Source organism: Cavia porcellus, unplaced genomic scaffold, assembly GCF_034190915.1.
Source record: "Cavia porcellus strain 051 isolate PalLab524CR breed Dunkin Hartley unplaced genomic scaffold, mCavPor4.1 scaffold_6, whole genome shotgun sequence".
Lineage (NCBI taxonomy): Eukaryota > Metazoa > Chordata > Mammalia > Rodentia > Caviidae > Cavia > Cavia porcellus.
The window spans coordinates 100,378,228-100,402,067 of record NW_026947489.1 but is presented as its reverse complement, the minus strand read 5'-3'; the positions used below and the strand labels follow the sequence as shown (position 1 = coordinate 100,402,067).

At 43.7% G+C, this 23,840-nt stretch overlaps 1 non-coding gene across 1 annotated transcript; it reads right to left on the bottom strand.

The window, feature by feature from the left end:
* Window positions 1–14,338: 14,338 nt before the first annotated feature.
* LOC111755612 (U6 spliceosomal RNA) lies at window positions 14,339–14,448 on the bottom strand. Its single transcript, XR_002790178.1, has one exon. It is a non-coding gene; the product is annotated as a U6 spliceosomal RNA (small nuclear RNA).
* Between the last annotated feature and the right edge of the window lie 9,392 nt (window positions 14,449–23,840).

Genomic DNA, 23,840 nt, shown 5'->3' with positions numbered 1-23,840 from the left:
GTTTTTCATTTTTCCGTCATTCTGAAAGTGATCTTCAGACCAGTCACCATAGACATCTTAATGGGAACTCAAAAATGCTAATTTTGAACTTCACCTCAGACCTTCTGAGTCAAAGAGCTTTAATGAGATTCTGATACACAAAGTAGGAGAACCCCAGGTCTACAGAGTCCGTCCTCAGGAATCACAGTTCAAGTAGTGGGAGAAACTCAGGAAAGTACTGCTTGAAACTAAAAGTGGTGATGCATACGTGTGGTTATGTATGTGTGATTACACCTGGCAGGCATAGCACCATAATAATACTAAGTTAGTGCAATGTGGTGGAGATAGGGTCCATTCTCATTTTCCAACCTGACATCAGTTCCAGCACTGACCTTTCTACAAATGGGTTTGTTTTATTCATTTATTTACTTATTTATTTACTGGCTAACACAGCAAGTGCAAGTTCTGCAGAGAAATGGGGTATCTGTGGAGAAAAGTAAAGACTTGTCAGATATATTTATTCTTCTTGGAGCTCAGATTCTTCACAGTACAGCTTAGTTGAATCTGGTCATAATAAAGCTCCAACTAAAAATAGCATCTCAGAGAATGTTGGTGTAGCCTACAACTCACCCAGAGTTCATTCCAGCTAACACCCATACCAGGGTCCTGTAGCAACCATTGATCAAAATTACCAGGGCAGCTTTTTTGTTTTGTTTATTTATTTATTTATTTTTGTTTTTGAGACAGAGTTGCTCTATAGCCCGGGCTGAAATAATTTTCCTGCCTCAGCTTCCCCAGTGCTTCTGGGATACCAAGTGTGTACCACCATATCTGGCTGCAGGGTAACTTTAAATACAAAAAAGACTTTCTGATTAGTTGGGACCAGAGAAAAACTAGGGAACTGAATTTTAAAAATTCTCTCCCAGTTACTGTGATTCAGGTTTGATTTTACCTGCCTTAGGCTATGGAATTTTCTCAGGAGTCTGGGGGAGAACAGGCATCTGTATTTATAACAAGGTTTGTGGGTGATTTGATATTCTTAGGGAGTTCAAGAACCACCCAAACCTTTTCAAAAAATGTGATTTGTTACTCTGGGAAAAGCAATTCCATCTTTTTTTTTTTTTTTCCAAATTAAAAAAAAAACATGACAGCAATATGCAAAGTTGTAATTCTTAAGCATTTTTCAGCAAATGCCACTGCAGTTTCAGTACAAACATCCTGTTGTTTTTGTAAATGACTAAGCCATATTTGCATTTCTAACATGTTCTGTGATTACTGCAGAGAAAAAGTACCTAATCTCTTCCAAAATTACAAAATAAAAGTCTTCCAGAGAAGCACAGTGCTTCGTAGAGTGGAAAGGGCATTAGTTGTGCCTATGATAGCTAAACTGCCAACTGTGTGGTCTTGAGCAAGTCATTTAACCTCGGCCCCAGCTTCCTGATCTGTGAAATATCCAGCTGGAAGAGTGATTGTAATGATTAAATTTCACAATAAATATAAAATGTGTGGAACATAAGTATTTTAAAAAATTAGTCATCTTACAGTGTTAAATAATACTTTAATCAAGTACCCTAGGTTTTCTTACAGTGTTAAATACTACTTAGAGTTACCTTATCCAATGTGGCTTTCTTGCAAACCAGCAGCTCTTTCCCACTGGAATAGAGTAAAGATCTTTCAGAACTTCCCTCACCCAAGGGCAGATTTCTTATCCAGAGCCAAGAGAGATTGCTGAAAGATGGCCAGTTTCCAAAGCACGCATCATGGATTTTCTAACCACACCTTGACAACACACCCACTTTCTCATTTCAGGTGCATTTTCTATTTCCATTTCCAGGTATAGTCAGCTGACTGGTGAAGTAGCCTATCTTCCCTTCTGAGGTTGACAGATTTGTAGCATGTAACCTGGGCTTTGTTTGTGTTCCAAGAACATTTTGGAAATTTCTCTGTCCATAAGCAAGAAACTTGAACTGTAAAACTAGTTGTACAACTTGGTTTGTAACAGTGTTTCACATGCCATTAGCCCTGTTGTCCTTGATCTTGAGGAAAAGACAACAGGGCAACTAGTGCCTTAAAATTAATAAAAGCTTTAAAATCCAGAAACAAAATCAGTTAACTGACATGAGGGAGAATTTATCCCACCTGCACACATCAACATTGAAATCTTCCAGTTCAGTGAAGGCGAGGGATAAAGGGATTCTAATTTTAACAAGGTCACTTCTTTAGAATAAAATCAGAAATGTTTCCATTTACAACTAGAAGTCACAGGGTGCATGTGCTTAAGATGTATGAAATCACAGGTTCTTAGCTCTGGATTTGGGGTTTGCTGCTCCTTGGATCCCACAGCTTTCTCATTTTCAAAAAATTGACAGTGTTTCCAAGTCAAGTTGCCAGTTTTCTCGAGGCTCAAATTATTTATCCCCACTTTGCAGTTCAAACCAATACATTCACGAGGTCTGGTTACCCTTTAACTTTTCTTTTGGCTAGAACTTCCTAGTAATTCCGGTTGAGTTTCACGTTCAGTCCCCACTTGCCAGGTGCCCAGCCCATCCCTTTCCTAGCTTGCACATTCTCACTTTGTGCCCCCTGGTTCTCTATATATTGCATGTGGCCACAACAGACTGGCCTTTGCAGGTTGCACATTTGAGATCCTTTGCATCTGGTTCCCAGCAGAGTTCAGCTAATGTGAATCATTGGCTAGAGTGGAGGACCAGAGAGGAGACTTGGATCTGTATTTCTGAAATCACTTCTGGGCTCTAGGTTACAAATGCCAGTATTCTGTCACCTTGCATTGAGTGTAGTTCCTGTAACTACTTCCTTCCTTCCCTGCAGCTCTTGCCACTGTAGTTGCACTCCTATTTGGTGTTATAACTCTGCTCACAGTTTGTGGGTAGTCCCTTTCTAATACATTGTTTTTTACCTGACCTCAGATGTAGCAATACAGTTCCTCATATATCTCTTGGCAGTGTTGGACCATAATTGTGGTGAAATAAAAGCCTAATTGCTAGTCCTAAAAAAACAAAGCAAAGCAACAACAAAATAACTGTGGTGTTCTCTTCAAGTTTGGTGCTACTTCGCTTGCTGCTGCCCAATGTGGGGATATCATCATTACATGAGAATGAGTCCTGTTCTTTCATGGCTGTCGTCAGACAGCAGATTTCTGAATACCATTGTTCATCTTGCCGATATCCAGAAGGCAAATTTATCTTTGCCTGCAAAAGCTGCTTTTCTACTCAGGTTGAAAGTCATAGTGTTTTCACGTAGTGCCTTTCATCATTCTCAAAGAGCAGCCTAGCTCTGGGAGAGACTACCCAAAATGGAAATTTTCTCTTGAATTTGTACACTTCTCCCCCAGCCTTATGTGCCATTAGGAAAGATATCATCTGTTCAGGTGAGATAGAAACTTAATAATCATTCTTACATACTCCCTCCTCTTAGCTAAATTTTGTGTCACTCACCAGATGTTTGCCATCTTCCATGCTTTATGCTGGGGGGTGTGTTAACTTCCTTCTCTCTGCACCTAAAACCCTGTGGCCCAGAAAATGATTATAATTACACTAACTGGCCTTAATGTCTCTAGTCTGCTACCTTTTCAAAATATGCCGTTTTCAGCAGCTAGAACCAGCTTTCTGAATCACAAATCTGATCCTGTTGACTCTCTCAGAACCTCAAAGTGGCTCCCTGTTTGTTCACCCTACAGGAGCAAATCACAATTTCTAAGGCTCATGATCTGAACAACAGCTTCTCATCTCACATTCTCCCCACTGTTGCCTTGTTTTGCCAGAGTTGTGCCTTTTCCTCCTTGATCGAGATGTCCCTCTAGCTGCCAAGTTCTGCTTTTATCCATGTTTAATGTTTCAGTGGAGGCCTCAGGTATGTCAGGAATGCTTTCAATGGCTAAACTCAAAAAGTTGAGGTTGTAGTTTTTTTCTGCAAGAATCCTGGGCATAGGCAATTGCTAACATTTTTTGGTCATTACTATTATATTAATAGTCTCATAATTGTTATTATTTATGATAGTCTTTCATCAGAGCTCCCATAGCTCTGATGAAAATCAGCTCCACATTCTTGTCTGCCTAGTTTACACCAGATCTCACAACCAAATTTTATTAGAGGTGTTATCACATATCAGTTGAAAACTGGCATCTGTGTTAAACTTGGGAGTCTCAGAGAATGCCTTGTAGTCATGAGTGTTGTCTGTGATGGCTGCAGGAAGCAAAAGCATGCCAGTATATGCCATGTACCTGCCATCTTTTATCAAACTTTTGCATCTAAGTGGCCTGGTATCAAACAGGTTTCACAGTTGGCTTGTCATAATGGAAAACATAGAATAAAACAAAACTTGATTACTTGTTTTATCTTTCTTAATCTATGGACATAGTGAGTTACACTTTAGATGATAAAACAACCTCACATTTCTAGGATTAAACCCCTCTTAAGAGTATATTCTGTTATATACACTAAATCTAGTTTGCTAACATTTTAACAGTCAACATTGAATTAATGTTTTACCACTTATGAAAGTATATTTCCACATCTTCCTATTCTGTGCACTATTACGATTTTCAAAATATTACGTAAAATCACAATACACTACCATTTTTGCTTTGAGTAATACTTATGAAACGAAGCAGGTAGAAGCCAAATTGGGTAGAAGGAGAAATCAAACTATGTTGGAAACCCGAGGAAGCCTCAGTTCACACCTGGAAGCCCAGGTATCAGCAGTGCCTGTTGCTCACATATCTTGCACTGAACTGAGATGACCAAGCCACCTCAAGCACCAGATGAGGACTTCCCTGATTGAGCACAGCTTCAGGCATGGTGACTGCTACCACTGCATGGACCTTGCTAGAGTAGACATTTAAGGCTGCCTGTAAACCTCCCTCTCCGGGCTGCACAGCAGATCTTCCATGAATGAACAGTGTAATAACACATCTCCATCTCTGCCACCAAAGGAAATGCAACTTTAAGGCCAGTCCCCTCATTGACCTTGCCAACCTGATTGCCACTCATAAGCTCCTGTATCAAAACTAGAGCCAGCTGGACCTGTGTTTTGCAAAAAAGTAGTAATGATAATTCTCACTGGGGAATAGTGGGTTGGAGTCAGGTGGCAGATTCCAGCACATGGTTATAGTCATCCATTTATCCATTTCTTGTTTCAAGTGCTTAGCTGCAGGGGAGCTAATTATGCCTCCACCATCTTCTGTGTTCTCAGGGAACTCATTTAGTGGCAGTGATGTTGCTAGGAACATTGCAGCCTTCATTGTGACAGGCAGGTGATCAGTCCCACAGCAGGAGGGTCTCAGCTAATTGGTTGTTACCACTGCCTTGTGCAGAAGCCAGTGTCGGACAAGTGAGAGACACAGTCCATGGAAGAAAGTACTGGCCATGAGGCTATGGGCAGATAATAACCTGGAAGAGGTCCAGCTCAGGATGTGTAGAGTAGGCAGAAGAGAGCCAAACCTTGGGCTCTGTGAGTCCTGTTGGTTTTAAGACTCAGGCCTTTGTCTACAGCTGCAGCTGAGCTTTAGGGTCTTCTTCCTGCTGTTTTTATATATTCTTATGCAGTTGGACTTGCTTGGTGATTCCCTAGGTTCTTACAGACCTTGGAGGATGCTGGATTAAAGTCTTGGGGGGCTTACCAGGATATTGAAGCCACAAAGGTCACAGTGAGTGAGAAAGATTAGTCCTTGAAAAGGAACCTGCCTGTGAAGCACTGATTTGGCAGACTGTGACCCATAGTGGAAAGCTCCAGCTGCCGGAGGGCGCAAAGACTGACCTTCACGGTGACAAGAGGATGCCTAGATTGGCCTCAGTGTACCACCATTGTTTCTCAGGCCTCTGCTGTTTTTGGGGAAAGTCTAACAACTAAACGCAGCTCCCATTTCTGGAACAGTTGCCATTGCTGCCTTTTTATGATGGCAGGTCCAGCTGTTGGGCAGATGGCCTAAGGATGGTCTGCATGGGGTCCATCCTGCCCACAGGTACTGTTTGACAGTGACCTCAGAGGACAGCTAGCAGAGACTTGTGGAAGTTCCTTAGTAATACTATTTGTGGCAGTTGTTGACCTTCCATCAGAGCACGAACACTTGCTGAATATATGGCGTCAGCTGACATGTATAAAGGTTTTCCAACACACATTTTGGAAAGAATTCACGTGACAACCCTCTGGCTGGTGTTTATTTTTAAATTTTTTTTCTTCTGGGGCAAATGCTTTTGCACCAAAGCTACAGGGACAGGAAGTCAAAGCAGAGCACAATTCTTGAGGGCTGCTCTGCCCACTTCCTGAGGGAGTCATTTGTGTCTTCTCCACTCTCCACAGGTTCTCTCCTGTCCACATCCCTTACCCCTACATGACTGCCCTGAAGCATGAACACCTCCCTTCCCTCCCGTTTGTCTCCTCTGGTCTCAGAAGCTGCCTCCTTCAGGGTCACGGTCTCACCTGTGCTCAGTGCCCTTCCCCTCTTGGCTGCTCCGGGACGTCTACCTATTAATTGTTTCTTCTAACCTCCTGCTGCCCACTGCTTCCCTCCCTTCGGTCTGGCAGACTGTGCCTGTACACTCCTTCCACTGGTTCCTTCTTATGCCGGCACCTTTTTATTCTCCAAACCTGGAAGAGTAGTTGACCTTTTCTCTTTCACTTTGTTATCACCCTCTCCTCCTCTTCAGCGGATTGCAGTCTGTTAGTCATATCTGATGGAAACCTGCCCACAAGTTCTCATCTTGGTTGACCAAAACTAGTCTAACTCATGCTATTTTCTGGGTCTCTTGACCATGCATCGTCCAGCCAGGTCCCATGAAGCTCTGTCTTCAGCATTCTTTCTCTTAAAATTTAGATGCACTCTAGCACCATCCCACCTACAAGCATGAAGGCCCCTCTGATGCCTCCCTAATCCATATTCTCAGCTCCATCATCTCCCCTGAGCTTCACATTCATATTTCACAGTCAGCCTGTCAGCCCCCCAGGAAGGATCATAAACACCCTCCACAAGAGGGACCTCCTACCTTCCGCTTCTCCCTTCTGTGTTATTTGTCTTAGTCAATACTTCAATACATGTGGTTGTGCAAGCCAGCAACCTATGAGTTACCCTTGTGCCTTTGCTTCTGAAATTGTTTCAACCTCTCTTCTACACTTCTCCTCCTCTACTATTTGGCTCTGGTCCTCCTCACAATCTTTCATCCAATCATGCAACAGCAACGCTAAGTAGATGTACTTTCTCTTCTCTGGCACTCCTCATAGTCATTCTATGTGATCAGAACAGTGTTTCTAAAGTGTGCTGCTGATCTCTCTCCTCTGCTAGACAGTTTTCATTGGCTGCCCCATTGCCTAAAAATACAATCTCAATATAGTCCACAAAGCCATCTGGCTCTTTGGTTTTCCCTTTTCCCTCTTTGCCTTGCACACCAAGCTGATGCCTCTGCACTTTTGCTCAAATTGTTCCTTCTGTCTGGAACAGACAGAAGTCATCTGTCCTTATGGTTTCCCTTCACCTTGCCCTATTCATGCTTGAGGCTCAATTCTACCCAACCGTAGTTAACTCTCATGTCCAGCTGAGCCAAGACTAGGTCAAAATCAATGAACTGGGTACCCTTTTGGATTCTGTCTGGCTGAACTGATTTTCAGGAAGGTGTTTTTCTTTCTTTCTTTCTTCTTCTTTTTTTTTTGTCTTTTTCATTTTTATTGGTATCGGAGATCGAACTCATGACTGCCTGCTCGCAAGGCAGGTGCTTATGCTTAAATCCCCAGCCCCAGGAGGGTGTTTTTGATGGAAGTAGTAAATGTGGGGCTGGAAGAGGGAGAAAGAGGTGATAGGAGGACTTTGGAGGTGTTTATTCACTACTCAACCCCTATAAATGTAGGGCCTGTAAAGAAGTGAGGCACAGATATTGTGACTGGGTTCAAGCAACACTGTGACAAGCTGCAAAGCAAATGTGAGGAGAAGTCTCCTGAGCCTGAAACCCAGTATGGCTGGCAACCTGAGGCCAAGAGATTTAGGGAGTATCCTTGGAACCCAGCTTTATCATGCATGCTTGTGAAGGTTCTAACCCTCATGTGGGCATAAGACAAAGGGTTGGAAACGAGCTCAAGTCCACCTAAAGCAAGGAAGGCTTTATATGGAGCACTCTGTGGTCTGGTGGCAGTCTCATAGGAACAGGCATGGCCACCTTAGAAGGAAACATGGCTTTGACCATTCTTGGTGTATAGAGGCTTATGCAGCTGTAAAAACAGACGAAAAATCAAGGCAAGTTGGAGGGGGAGAACAAGTGTTTAAAACTGATGGGTTGGTCCATGATTGTATGCCAAACATTCCTTGGAATCTATTTGAGGAACACACTGTAGGGAATCAAAAGGCACAGAAGGAATTATTTGAATTAGTGGGCCCCTTTTTATATCCATAGGCTGGTGAGGACTGAGGACATTGGGTTTATATTTTCAGTCTCTCTAACACTGCATCTCATGCTCTGAATGTAGGGACTGTTCTTGTTTCATCTTTTTTACTCAGGTCTAAGAAAATGTCTGGACCTGGCAGATAATAATCAGATGGATGGATGGGTGGAAAGACTGTCCTTTCCGTTCCTTGCCCAGAGTCTAAGGAATTTAGGGTGCTACAGCAGCCCTACACATTTCAGTCTCAAAAGTGACTAGTCTCTCTTATTTATGAAAGATAATAGTCCTCTGATAATGTGAGCTGTGGCCTCACCCAGGGAAATGCTAAGAAAAACAATCACTGGTAGACCTTTGCAGTGCAGTAGGGGTGGGGTTAAGGGGTGGCTCTAGAGTTGGTGCCTTTAGAGGCAGACACTCCTCTTTTTCCAGGAAAAGGGCTCTTAATCAATACATTCTTGTATTGCCAACCAAAGTAAGGGATTTGCAGAGGCAGCTTTGGGCTTCCTTGGAAAACTAAACTCTGCCCAAGTCCTGTTCTTTCCTGCTTCCATTCTGTCAACCCTCCTGGGCCAACATACTGGGCTGGAGGCCTTAGTGTCATCTCTCATCGAACCCACCATGGCCCCTGTGCAGATCATATCCTGCTGGGGATCTCACTGGGTGGTGGTCACCTAGTCTCTTCTTTTTTAAGAAACTACAAGGCCAGGAATATAGCTCAGTGGCAGAGTGCCTGCCTGGCAAGTGTGAGGTTGTGAGTTGAATTCTTGGTACAAAAAACAGCAAAACAGCTTGAGAAATGATGAGCTGGGACATCAAGAAACCCACCACTGGAATAAAAGACCTGACATAACTTATAAGAAGGAAAGGTTTATTTTGGCTCATGGCTTCAGAGGTTTCAGTCCATGGTCATGTGTCTCTTGCTTTGGGGCCTTTTCTGGCATAGCACATCATGATAGGAGGGAACGACTTGCTCACCTCTTGGTGACCAGGTAGATCTCCTCTTCAAGAACACATTCCCAGTGACATTCTGCCACATCCCAGTATTACCAGATAGAGAACCAAGCCTTTAACTCAGCCTTTGGGGGGACACTTACCAAAACATTGCATCCTGCCTGAGATGCACAGGAGGAAAGAGCAAAGACCCTTAGAGGGAGACACTAGGCGTGCCTTTGCCACTTAAGCTCCTTAAGCAACTCACCTAACCTGTCTGAGCCTCAGTTTTATTACCCATAAAGTCAGTTGCTATGAAGATGAAATATTGCCATGTATATAAAGTCCCAAGGGCACTGCTCACCTCAAAGTAGCTTCTTAGTAAGTGCTAGCTTTTACAATTATTAACAGGCAAATCTGGCAGGGGAAAACTGTTTGATGCCTACTGAGATTAGAGACCCGTACACAGTTTTAACAATTTCAAGGGTGCTTGAGTATGGTGTTAAACACACGTTTCGCTGAAAAAGTCACATAAACCATAGAAGTAAATTCAAGTTAGCAAATATTTAATGTGCCTATTTGTGTCCACATTTAGTCTGCATATTTAAAGAGAAGGATGACATAATTCTAGGCCAAACACAGGACTACTGAAAATCTAGGAATCTGGCTATCAGAGCCATAAGGAGCAGAATTGGGCACGGGGAGGGTACATCCAATGCACAAGTCTCCCTCCAAAGCCCTGCAGGAATGCCTAGTGGGTTTCTCTGCACATGGGAGGGAATTTAGTGGGCCTGCCTATGTCACTTACCAGAGGGACCAAGATTCATGTTCTGGTTGTGACATCCTTCTCAAATTAACCTGATTACCTTTACACTGAACATCGCATCTTCCCCATTCATGCTATCACTTTCTGAACACAGTATTTCACTGTACAGGACTGTCTTGCATATTTCTGGACATTTGGCTTTACTGGTCTCTGCTAAGAAAGGCCTATAACACCCACGCCTCCCCATTCCTTTCCAAATGCGTCACCTTTCCTAAGTATACCAGGTGCTCTTTACAATTGTTTGTTCCTCTTCCCAGAACTTTCCCCACCCCTCTCCCCCAAGTGAAGTCATCCTCGCTGAAAACCCAGCTCAAATGTCCCATGTCAGATATCATGGGAAGCTCCCCCAGTTTCTCTCCAATTCTCCCCTGAGGGCACCCATGGCTGTGATGCCTTCTGACACAGCAGGGATCAATTCCATTGCATGAATTATTTGGGGGATTAATTACATTTTTCAGAAGGAAAAATTACAATGAATTTAGTTATAAACCGAGTGGTTTTAATTCACTGTTCATGAAATAGGAAGCCGATATTCTATGGCAGAGTGAGAGTTCCCAATGGGTAAGACGGTGGGTAGGGACAAGGAAACAGAACAGTAGGGGGAAACCTTGGAGGAGGGTTGGGCATGTGCCTCAGGGGTAGAGTGTTTGCCTACCATACAAGTGGGCTAATTTCAGGTCCCTTTAATGGAATTGTTAAAGTAGAAGGGACTTTTTTTATGCTGGCTCAGGGAGACTAGCATCTCTGGTTTTCAATGAAAAATCCTTCAGGATCTATCTCCTTCCTTAAATTTTCAGTTTGATCATGTTGCATATAGCATGAGTTAGACTAGTTTTGGCCTGGTCTTGTCTACTGGGGCTGAAGGCAGGAGTTCAGCCCAAAACATTGGCCTTCCATAATTTTTGTTTAACACTCAGCCACTCCTGAAGAGATAGATGCACCACGTCTTATAAGATTATTATTATTATTATTCACAGTGCCTAGCAGTAAGCTTGAGATGCAAAGAATGCTTAACCCAGGAGTCCTCCCCTGGGTGGGACTATGCTACAAGGATCCCAGCAGGGCCTCTGAGGCTTTCACTGCCATGTGGCAACAGACCCAATGCACAGGTTTTGATGCTCTGGAAAGAACTGTTGGGTCCCAGGCCAGCCTGACAGAGCACCTGCGGCTAATGAGGCCCAGTTACAGCATCGCACGCCAGTACATTATAGCAGCCATCATGATTATTAGCACCGTGACAACCACAACTTACACAGCTACTTAAAGCTTAAAAAGCTGAATTCATATTGCAACCTTGTAAAGCCAGCAGAGCAGCAGCAATTATTCTTATTTTACAGATGGATAAACTGCGATGAATAATCTCAGTAGCAATGTCACCTGCTGCTACCAAAAACAATAACTTTTCCTCTTCTGCCACTTCCATCCTCTCTCTCATCCTAATTATTTTATGCCTAATATGTGCCAAACAATAGGTTAAGGGATTTACAGATATCACTAGCAGACTCTTGAGTTGTATGTTTCCTGTTTTAAGAGTTTGGTTCAGGAAATCCCTGCAGCAGTACTGCCCAACAGAAATATGAGGCAAACCACATACATAGTTTAAAACTCTCTAGTAGCTACATTTTTAAAAGCATAAAATCAATTTAATATATCCTATTAACTCAATGCATAAAAATATTATTTCAATATCTAACCATTATAAAAAGTATTAATGAGATCTTTTACATTCTTTCCTTGTCACATGAGGCTTGTGGATGCCTATCAGTTGGTGCAATTTTGTTGTCAGATGTGGTGGCTCAAGCCTCTAATCTCAGTACTCTGGGAGGCTGAGGCAGGAGGATGGCAAGTTTGAGCCCAGCCTGAGCATCTTAGCATTCTGTGGCTTCTCCGGCAGTGGCAGATGTTAGACTAAAGGACAGCTTGGCAAGAACTAAAATTCCCGGTGAAGGACTCAGGACTGTGTTGCTTCAGCAGGTCCCACACTGCCGTCAGATGAGGCTTTCCTTTAGTTTGATGGAAATCCTTTCTCCCAGGAATATTTATTGAGCACCCAACTATTTAAGTTGCTATTATGGCTATGTTAGCCTTTCTTACTTGGCTTAAAATTCATGACAACAAACACCAATAACACTATTAGGTTAATATTGGAAGATGCAGAATACAGATAGACTCATCAGACATTGCTGGTGCAAGCAGAATTCTTAGTCAAACTAGCAAAAGAAAGCCAGTGGCGTAGCTGAGAACCTCAGCTGTGATTGATATCAGCAAGAGTTTGATCGTGAAACTCAGTATGTCTTTCTTCAGATCCTAGATTTTCCCCTTTGCTCTTTTTGGGTGAGGATCACAAACTCCTTTGCTGTAAATGGACACATTTGCTGAGCAAGGAAAGTTAGCTGTCCATTGCTCCAAACTGGATCTCACCAGCACTGTGGCCCACAGGCAGGGTGGCATCTTTCTGGCCAGTTTCAGCAGAAAAGTTCCTAGGATGTTAATTGGCCTGAGCAACTCAGATGCCCACGTACCCTTTGGGGTTGGTGATTGGAGGAGGACATGATATGACAACTGACCACATCCAACACATGAGGACTAGGGATAAATTTTTGATGCGAAGAAACACACTGAGATAATACTATATTGTCCATTGTGCACTGGGGCAGTAAGTGGAAAGTGCCAGTGGGGCAGGGGTGTGGCCAAAATTATTCCTTAATTTAGCATTTTTAGTCATTGTGCAATAATAAAAAACAATGATAAAGTGGTACTTAGCTTTCTGTAAATTACTCTTTTACATATAGATCACATCAATGACACATGTTGTGATTCTATCCACAGCCTTTTCCTCAATTCCCAAAAGCCCTCATCACATGTCACATTGTAGCCAGAATCTGTCACCTTCAACCCTCAGCCACTATCTTCTGTTGTCCTCAGATCTGCTTTCTACCCTACCTTGAGCCTAAGGAGGCCAACAGGATGGACCACAGCTATGGATGCTCTGCTCTCTGTTTGGACTTCTGGGTGGGTTTGGCCAATGGGACAAGAAACTGAAGGAGAAAGAATGGTGATTGGGCTATTTATTCTCCATGTCTTTGGTGCAGGACCACTTTGGTTCAGGCAGACTAAGGAGATCTCTGCTTCCGGCTTTGCTGGTTTCTCAGCCTTAGGGATGGTAACTTCCACACTGTCACAGCCCAGGGTGTTGCACCACTCCTTATGCTTTTCCTACGTCCTGCTCATCTTGCTGTCCAGTTTCTTTTTTATCAAACCTTCTTTGAAAGACACTGTAATTTGAGTTCAACATCAGTTATCTGTCAAGCCCCCAAGCCACGGGCCTACAAAGTGAATGGAAATCAGTTAGCTGTGACTGTCACTGTGAGCGTATTATGATCCCTTGTGATTGCTGCTTCCAAGGGTTTCCAAGGGTTCACAAACTATTTCTGTGACTTATTCCTTCCATACACTCATAGCGAGTAAAAGTCAGATGTGGCAGCCTGCAGTTTTTGGAACAGGCTTTTATAAATAACACTATTTACTGCCTCAGCATTTACCGGGGCTCTGTTCTTCTAGATATTCTATTCTCTAAAATGCCTTAGAGGTTGGGTCATTCCATCCTGTTACTGTTTGGGGCAGAACAGCCCATTATGCTGTGTTGGAGCCACAGTCTCCAACACTCAGTGGCTTCAACTAGAAACTACTTACGTATTTATTTTTGCTACCTGTCTATCATGGATTGGCAGAGGCAAACACTCAGAGACCCAAAATGATGAGCGGCCACAACTCAAAAGGTGCTGGGGCGACTTCATGGACAATTAAATGCTTGGCCTGAAAGAGATGCCAAGCTTTTGATGTTTTGAGACAGGGTCTTCCTATGTAGCCTGGGCACCATGGTGTCTAACTCCCTCAGCTTTCTGACTGCTGAGATGACACCAAAATCTTCACGTGGGTCTGTTCTCCCACAGGGAGCTTGGCAGGTAATCTATGGAATGCCTAGAGTGTGCCTGTTCCTTTTTGGGGGAGTATAGGGAGATTTCAGATCTGTCTGTCATTTTCCAACTGGTCACAGGCTCTCTTGGGGAAGAGTTTTTGGGGTGCTTCTTTCTAATGCATGTCTGGGATGCAGATTATGAGGTTACTACTTGAAGGGTTACATGCCACCTGTTGAGGGGTGAAGAACACAGTTGCTAGGACTGTGTGTGTGTGTGTGCGTGTATTTTATTTATTTTTAAAATACAGAATGCTTCATGAATTTTCATGTCATCCTTGCACAGGGCCGGCCACGCTAATCTTCTCTGTGTTATTCCAATTTCAGTATATGTGCTGCTGAAGTGAGCACATGAGTATTTTTTTAATTGAACATGGCATTACATAGCTATTTTAATAAAAACACAACTTTAGAGACATTGTAGGACTTCAAAAGCAGTTAATAATCAAACCAGAATGGTATCTTACTACATCTGGTCATCTTCAGAGTAGTTGCCTCTACTCATAGACTTGATACTATAAAGCATATCAAATTCGAATAAAATCAGTCAAGGCAAAACAGCGGTCTCACAAACCAACTTCAAATAAGATCAGTTATAGTAAGACAATGTAGATAATACAGGGCTTCATTTAAGTTAATAGGAAATTAAGGATAGTTACCATGATATAGCCTACTATTTTTGGGTTAGCTGTCTGTACCCTCAAATCTAGTATGAATAGACAGACTGGAACAAAATAAAATCAAACTAAACAACGATAAGACTACTGTGGCTTTTAAATCCTGATACACTATTAACAATATCCTCTGCCTTCCTTTTTTAGGCAATTCCTCACCTTTCCCTTTCTCAGGATGCTGTGTATATTTTGAGTCCCACTAGCTCCTTTAGTTTTTAGATTAGGGGGTTAACCTGTTATCTATCTGAGTGGTACTGAACCTTTTTACCCCTGAGCTTGATCTTGAGCTGTATTCCTTTACTTACTAAAGCCACAAGGTTTTCCTTCCTTCTAGCTGTGTAGTTCTACACTGCACTAAAGTGTCATGACTTTCCAACCTATCTGCGGCTGCTGGATGAGTTGTCCCTATTTCTCTCTGGTTCCCTGTTACATAGAGCATCATTTTCTCATCTTTGACCCTCAGTTTATTAACTCTCTTTCAGGTTGAGTATATTTCCTATTCAGAGCATCTCAATGGATCCTGTCTCCTAGTCTACTCTGCCTGTATTTCTTTTTGTTAGTTTATCAAGGCTATATATATTAGAGATTATGGCCCACCTTCTCTGCCTCATCTCTGCTATTCTATTTTTCTGCTATTATTTGTCCACTTTTTTTTCTGTCATTCCACTGTCTGCCCCATTCATTGAAGCCTCTCTGCCACTGTTCCTGGAATCCTGGTATTTTTTTTTCTCTCTCTCTCTAGAATGTCCTTCAGTATTTTTTGTAGGATTGGATTTGTGGCCATGAACTCCCACAGTTCCTCCTTGTCTTGGAAGCATCTTATTTCTCCATTAATTTTGAGAGAGAGTTTTTCAGGGTACATCAATATGGGTTGGAGGTTATTTTCTTTCAGGGCTTGGACTATTTCCCCCCAGGCTCTTCTCAATTTGATAGTTTGTGTTGATAAGTCTGTCATTATTTTGATGATTTTTCCTTTGTAGGTGATCTGCTTCTTTGACCCTTTTAATATTCTGTTTTTGTGGTGGATTTCTGAGATCTTGATTATTATATGTGTGGGTGTAGATCTGTTTTGGTTGTATGTGGTTGGAGTTCTGAATGCCTCATTTATCTAGATATCATTTCTTTTTCCTATGCTTGGAAAGTTTTCCTTAATTATTTCTGTGAATAGCCTTTGTAATTCATTTGTGGTTACTCCTGCTTCTTTGCTCATGTTTTTTATTCTTAAGTTATAGATCTACTTGTCATCTTTGAATTGTTACTTCCTGGTTCATTGTTATTTTTAAGTGGTCTTTTCTTTCATGATCACACATCATAAATCTCTCTTCAAGTTTCAAAAGGCTAACTTTAGTTTCTGTCAAGGCATTTTGCCAGCTTTCAATGGAGTTTTTAGTTTCCTGGTAATCTCTTTTGATCTGTTTTCATGTATTCTAGATTTTGTTTTATATTCTTCACCAAAGGTTTCTCTTCCTTTTCTGGGTTCCTCCATTCTTCCATCTGTGTCTTCTTGAGAGGGGCTTAGCATTTCTTTTACTAATCTTTTTTATATCTTGTCTCACTTGCATTAGAATTTCAGTTTTAAGTTCATCTATGAGGTCATGAAAGTATTTCTTTATGTCCGCTGATGTTGTGGCCAATATTGCATGACTGCTGCACTGGTTCTCTTCTGTATTTACCTCTCCTGGACTTTTTTTCCCAGGGTCAGTGGCCGGAGGTTTTTTCTTGTTTCTATGTCTTGTCATGTTTCTGGTTTCTTTCAGACAGGTGTGTGGTGGAGGTCTCAGGCCCTCTCTGTATTGCTTACATTTTTCCGAAGTATACTGGCTGGGGTTTTGCTGCCTTCTCCAGTTTGCTGTTATCTGAGGTGCATGCAGGGACTGTGGGCTAAGCGCTCTTCTCTGAGCCACAACCGGCAAGTGCCTTCAGCAAATTAGACTGTGCTGTAGCTGATGTCACAGGGTCGGGATAGTTTCGTCCCTGGCTGTTGGGTCCCAACCAGGGGCGAGACTCAGCCCAAGCTGATCCCACCAGTCCTCTCTGAGTCAGGGGCGGCTGACTGACGCCACTGCAGCACCAGACTTTGGCCCACTCCAAAATGTCCTCCAGCCGGCCTCACCTGCCATGCGACCCCATTTCCAGCACTCACCAAGAATTAATGCAGCTCTCCACCTTGGCTCCACTCTACACTGTGCTGCATCCTCCTGCCAAGGGCCTGGGACTCACCAACTCCCGTGATCGGCGGCTGTGGCTTCAGCGCAACCTTGAATCCACCACACACCCAGCACAGCATGGGACAGGTCTCAGTGAGTGTGTCCAGCTCCAGCCCTCCACCCATGTTTTTCCTTCCTCTTCCTATTTTTCTTTTTCCTTCAGTTTCCTCCTGGGGTCGCGAGTATCCCTCTCCACTCGTCCGGCCCTCTCCATGTTGTTGAATTCCAGCGTCTGAGCTGTTTTTCCCAGAGAGGCTCTCTACCCAGTTACCTAGCAAGCCGCCATCTTCTTGTCTCTCATCCTTTAACTTCACAAATGAGTATTTTAATGTCGATGGTAAACACTGTTTCTTCCTAGATAGCAAAGTCTTTAAAGATAAAACCAAAACACAAGAGGAAGAATGCATCTTCCATATATGCTAGTGGTACTATCAAGTTTATTTTGAAATAAACATGCAAGTTCTGTTAGAACCAACACAATACCTGGCACATATTAGACTTCATATTTGTTAGATGAATGATTGTCTTTATCCCTCTTATATACTTTACCTCATCTCATGTTGCCAGGCAGCAGAGAACTTAGGTTTGCTTTAGATACTGTGCCTATGGAGGAGCTGAGCTGTGTGCAACATGATACAAATTAGATGAAATTACAAAGATTCTTACTGAGATACAAAAACAGTGGAACCTGCCTCAGAAGAGCCTTTTATTGGGCAAAGAAGAGACCATATAGGTCACATCGCTATTTACTGGCCATTTTGACCCATCTATATCCCATGACCTCGAATCCCCAGGCCTAGACAACCCAGGTGTAAAATTGAATTAGCATTCAATCTCACGTTTTGAGAACTGTGGGTCCATCTGCTCACAAGGAGCTTCAGCTGTGCTCAGAGTCATCCCCAGTCACGCAGCCATTCGTGCCTTTTCACTCCTCCTGCAAGCCATCCTGCCCTCGCTTGAAGGGCTGTCTGTCGTGTTGGTGGCCTCTGGTGACCCCCTCAGTCCAGTGCCTTGTGAAACCCCTCTCTCTAGCTCTGTGTCCCACTGGATCACTTGGCTCGGACACAGTGCACAGGCCTTCATAGGCCTGTCCTCAGCTCCCCATACAGTCTTCACCTGCCCTGCTCTTGCTGTCCTCCCCACATGAAGCCAACTTGCCATGCCCTCTGGCCTCCCACACTGGGCGAGAGATCTGTTGACATTTTTTTCCTCCTCCTTGGTCCTCACCCCCACCCCCCCACCCCTTACTCCCCAGGGAACTCAGTCCTTCTGCCTCCCACTCACATCCTCTTAGGATTATTTGGGCGGAGCAGTCGATGATTGAATTAGGCAGCAACTGTGTACCTAATCAAGAAGTCCAGGCCACTATCAGTGCTTCATTTAACCTGAAAACTGAGCCATTCTTGTACTAATAGGTCACTAACACTAACACTAACACTGCCCAAGATAAGAGCTAGGACTGACCCCTTTGCCTACCTTTGCCCTTCCTCTTAGCACACACTGCTATTACAAAGCCACTTCTGACCATTTTAAGATAAAACACCAGAAAGTAGCTGCTTCAAGGCAAGACATTTCGGCTCCCCTCTTCTTGCCCAATGTGTTCCTCCCTGTACATTTCTTATCTCTCAACAGCGGTCATTCTTGAGCCTGCAACTTCCCTCACCCCTCAGCAAGTGCTATCTCTGCTACTTGCAAAATGTAGCTCAGACCTAGGCCACCATATTGCCAGTGCCCAAGGCCTTCCCCAGTCCGACTGCTCTCATCTTACTCCTGTTCTAATGCTAGTGACCTGTAACTGACCTCCACACTTCCAGGGTGAGCTCCTCCCGCTTACTGAACAAATCTCCTGCTAATAGATCTCATAGCCCATGCAGGCCTCCCTGTGTTTGTTGATCCCCTCTCAATATTCATGAGCGTGTTTCTCCAGCTCTCCCCTGGGCTCCCTGAGTTCCTTTGCTGGACTGTGAGGTCCTCTTCCCGGCTGGGTCTGGACAGCTACAGAGATGCCCCTACTGTGGAACTGAAAACAGATCCGCAGGCGTTGAAGTATAAGCAAAGAAAATGTTGCTGCCCTAAGCACAAGACTGAGTATTCCAGTGCAAACTTGCAAAGTGGTTGTTTTGTATTCCTTTTCACGAGATTAGTTATGAAGAGGCCAAGTCCTACCCTGGGGAGAAAACAAAGGCAGTGACAGATGGAAACCCTGGCAACCAGTGTGGACACTCCTCTTTCCTAAGGCCAGGCTTGCTTAGTCACTGTCCAGGGTATGTGCAGGGAGGGGAGGGTTGACCCTTGAGCAGCATAGAGAGCACAAAGAGGAATGCTTGTCCCGGGCCAGTGAGGGGCAGGTGGAACTAATTTGTAAATGTCACTGATTTGGGTCAAGGATGAAACAACTCTGCTGTCACATTTGTGAGGCTGTTTGATTAATGCCACTCTCCTCAGCTAGACTGGGGCCTGACTGCGTGAAGATAGGACTGGGTTTGGTTTTTACTGTTTGTGTTGACTTAATGTGGTGTCAGACATATGGTAGGTGCTCCGTGAATCCCTGTGGGATGACTAAATGAAGGAACGAACAAATTATGTATGTATATTACATGTACATACAAATGTGGTATACATGTGCACATATATACCAAATGTGAATATTCAAATATATGGATATTTATAATAAATATATAAATGGATAGCCATATGTGTGTCTTGATTTGTATATACATTGATATGCAGAAGGATGAGGCTTCAGTTTGTTTCATGCCCACATTTAGTGAAAAAAGTACATGATACAGCACTGGGCAGACTTTGATGGGGACCATCCTGCAGGTACAGGGGTGTTAACCCAGCAGGGCCTTGAGTGTGCTCCACTCTGAACACAGCACAGGCAAGTGGGAATTTACAGCTGAGGAGCAGCGTGGGAATCCACAAATGAAGAATAATCATCAGGGAACCTCTTGAATGAGGGGGATTCTGGCTAAACTGCCCTAGTAGGATTCTTTTTTTTTTTAATTAATTAATTAATTTTTTCTATCAGTATCGGGGATCGAACTCACGACTGCTTCTTGCAAGGCAGGTGCTTATGCCACTAAGCTAAATCCCCAGCCTCCCCCCAGTAGGATTCTTGCCGGAGCCAGACCAGGTGCTCAGACATCCAGCGGGTGTGGAGCAATGGACCTGATCAGATAGGGAGAGTGATCAGTATCAAGGAGAGTGGGCTATGTTAAGCTGGCCCTGCAGGACTCTACTAACACTGCCTCTCACAGGAAGAGCACAGACGGCCCAGGAGAAGGTTCAGAAGGCTGACTAAGGTTTGACCAAGAAAAGAATCTTAGTCACTACACTTGTTTTTCAAATGTTACATCAACCATTAGAATTGTACTAAAAGACAGAAAAGACAAATCCAATAAAACTCTCAGGTGCTAGACATGAAGTCCTTGCTTCATTTATCCTGGCTAGGGGTGGCCTCAAAGTGGGACATGTGCTTCTACCCGCTGGGGTTTGATCAGAGTCATTTTGGAGAGTGTGTGTGATTGGAAAGTACCATTACAGGGTTGGGGTGTAGCTTGGTGGAAGAGCACTTGCCTACTGTTTGTAAGTTCTGGGTTTCATCCCAGCACTGTTTAAAAAAAAAAAGTATCACTGTGTTGATTTTTTTAAAGCCAGTTTAAAATTTCAAATTACCTAAGAAGAGGATATGGGATTTTTATGTTTCACAAAAGAAGACAGAATTTAAAAACAGTTGGAAAAGAATATAATTCTAGAGGAAACCTGCAAGTACCCACAGGAAGGGCTTGTCTTATACAAATATTATTATAATCATTTAAAAAGTCTCTAGTTGGCGTTAGTGTGGATTGAGAGGTCCAACCTTTCTAATATGAATAAAGAAGTCCCCTCTCCCTTTTTTTGGTCATAGTCACTTTCTTCCTTGCTTCCTTGAGACACAGTACCTGACACTTGCAACTTAAATGAGAAGAAGATCACTTTGGGTCACAGATTGTTGAGGTCTCAGTCCCTAGCTGGCCAGCACCAAGGCATGATGGCCTCACAGAGGCACAGTGGAGGAGAGCTGTTCACAGCATGGCAGTGTGGTAGACAGGAGGCAGAGAGGTCAGAGAGGACCGGGGAAGAGAGATAAACACTTCCAGACTACCCGCAGTAACCCACTTCTTCTATCAGATCCCACTTCCTGACAGCAATTCAGCTGTGAGCTCCCATAAATCCAGTCACCCACCAAAATCCCACCGACCCCTTCCATGATTGCATGAGGCCCTTGGGAGACATCCAGATACAAACCAGGAGACTTTGGAAGGGAGGTAAATATCTCCCTTTCACCTCTGTCAATCAGGATGAATTTATTTGCTCAGACTCCGTAGAGCACACAGTTTAATGCAGGTGGGAGAAAGATTGGTGTGGAGCCCGGGAGAGCTGATTTAGTGCAGAGGAAAGAAGGAAGAGGAGAGCGGAGGGGAATACAGCCCTCTACAGGGAAAGAACCTCAGACACCTCAGCAGAGAACAGAGATTAAACGCAGGACTTTCCGATGATGAAAATGAATTTACCATGATTACTTGGGTCTTAGAAGCATCACATTCCAAGTCTGGTGTGGTGGCATGTCCTAGTTCCAGTTACCTTGGAGGCCCAAATGGGTGGGTTACTGGAGCTCAGAAGTCTGAGACCAACCTGGGCAACTCTGCCTCCTAATATAAAAAACAAACACCTCTTGATGTTAATTAACAAACATTAAAATACTTTCTAAAAAGCCATCACATTCCAAAACAAACCCATTTGGCGTAGTCCATTACTTGCTAAATTAGTGAAAAACAGTGACTACCACTGTATGTGCCTGTGCATGTGCACACGTGTGCACCCATGTGCATACGTAAGCCTTTCCTGACCAGTGATTGTGCAAGTGTTACAGCTGAATGGGCAAAAATAGTCCAGGTTCTTGTGCAAGACAAGGAAAGAACTGCCAAGTGCGTGCCTTGTAGTAGATAGTAGTAAGTGCCTGCATTTATTGAAGATCTAGGACAGGAAAAGGGACAGGGAGAGGGCAAAAGAAAAGAGGAAGAGGAGCGCTTGGAGTCAGTTAAACTGCCACTGGTGGTGTTGACAGTGTGGGAGTGGTGCCCTCTTAGGTGTCTTGCAGGCTCCCAGGCGCCAGGCCTTGGGAGAGGGTGGAAGAGGAGCCTCATGATTACCCACAACTTGGGCTTCCTGTGTTTAAAGGTCAAACACCTCTAACTCCAGGTGCATTGTGTTCAGATGCCTCTGACTCCAGGCATCTTTCATTTTGTTCTCACTGGTCAGGACTAATGCTGCCTCCAGCCGGATCTCCTGGATTTAAACACAGATAATCACCTGGGTGGTGAACAAAGGGAGAACCAGGCTCACTCGGCTTCTCTGTTCCTCACTATATCACAAGGGCCCAAGGTGTGTGCTCCTGGGAACACCTAAGAGAAGGCTCTTGGCCCATGAGTGCAGCTCTTGGCCCTGTTGCCCCATTCAGGGCTCCCTGCAGAAGTAGAGAACTCCAGGCTGTTACCCAAGCTTGAACACAAGAGGTCTTTGTCAAGCTTCCCAAACCCCGGTGACTGGTGCTGAGTGTCCTCAGCTGTCTGTTTTGGATTCCTAGTAGTTTTCTGCTTCGGCTTCCATGACTCCCCTCTGACCCTAATTCTTCCAAGCAACAAGTCAGCTTCTTTCTGTCCCTTATATTCCACCCAGGCTGACCACCCTTGGGTGGAGCAGTTTTAATCCCAGCATCGCACACCTTAACCCCAGTCCCCTTTGAAAAGCTCTATGTAAGACCACATGAGGCTTTGGGGGGACATCTAGACACAAGCCACAACAGATCCTAACAATGAATCTAGTGGAGGGAAACTCAACATTGGGGTTCATCCTTGGAACTAGTAGATCGAGCCATACCTGATAATAGCTACCATCTGGAATTTTTAGTAACACAAACCAATAAATCACCCAACTTCCTATGTCTTTTTTTCCCCCCTTAAACATGTTTGGATCTGTGTTCTGTCACTTGTGATACAATCATTCTTAACCAAGTCTGACTCCTGGCCCTTGGAGACTTTATATGAGGAAAGATCATGACAGTTGATGAATCCAGCATCTCCATTTATTGCTCAAGTCTGAAAGAATGTAATTCTTTTCTGGGTTGGCTGTTTTCTTTTAACGTTAACTGTTGGAGTACTTTTTACCCAGAATCAATCCAGCTCTACAGGTTCAGTGTGACTACGCCTTTGAAAATAGAAGCCTGTTATTTCTACCGTAAGCAAAGGTCACTTAGATCTCTGAAAGACAAATGCTTGACTGTTCTTCCAGTAAGGTGAAAGGACAGTTTACCTTTTCAATTGCCTATTCTTGGGGAACTAAGCTAGAATGACTATCTCTGTAAGCTGTTAATTAAAGCTTTGTAAAGAAAAGTCATCCAACACCTTCTAATAGAGTCCTTGATAATTGATGCCCTCTTGTGCATGCGTGAAACATTCTATAGATGGATGGCAAAGCAAGGCAGAAGGTGCTCGGCCCAGTCTCTGTAAGCAGTGGACTCTTGTCCACTGTGCATTGGAAAGGCTGAGTGGTGAGAGCTAAACCCACATGACAGGTTGCAAACTGAAAACACCCTTTGGAGGCCAGGTCGGTAACAGAACCAGTGACTTGGGGTGGCAGTAGGATGTGGAGGACCTGAGGGACCAGAAGAGGATTACTATGAAGGGAAGAAAACAGGGCAGTGAAGAGTGGCCACTACTCAGCTCGGCTTGTGGTCACCGTGTGACAAAATGGGCCCAGTGTGACTCTCATATAAGGGAAGCTCTAATCTCACCAGTCCTAAGTGTTGGCAATTTCTAAT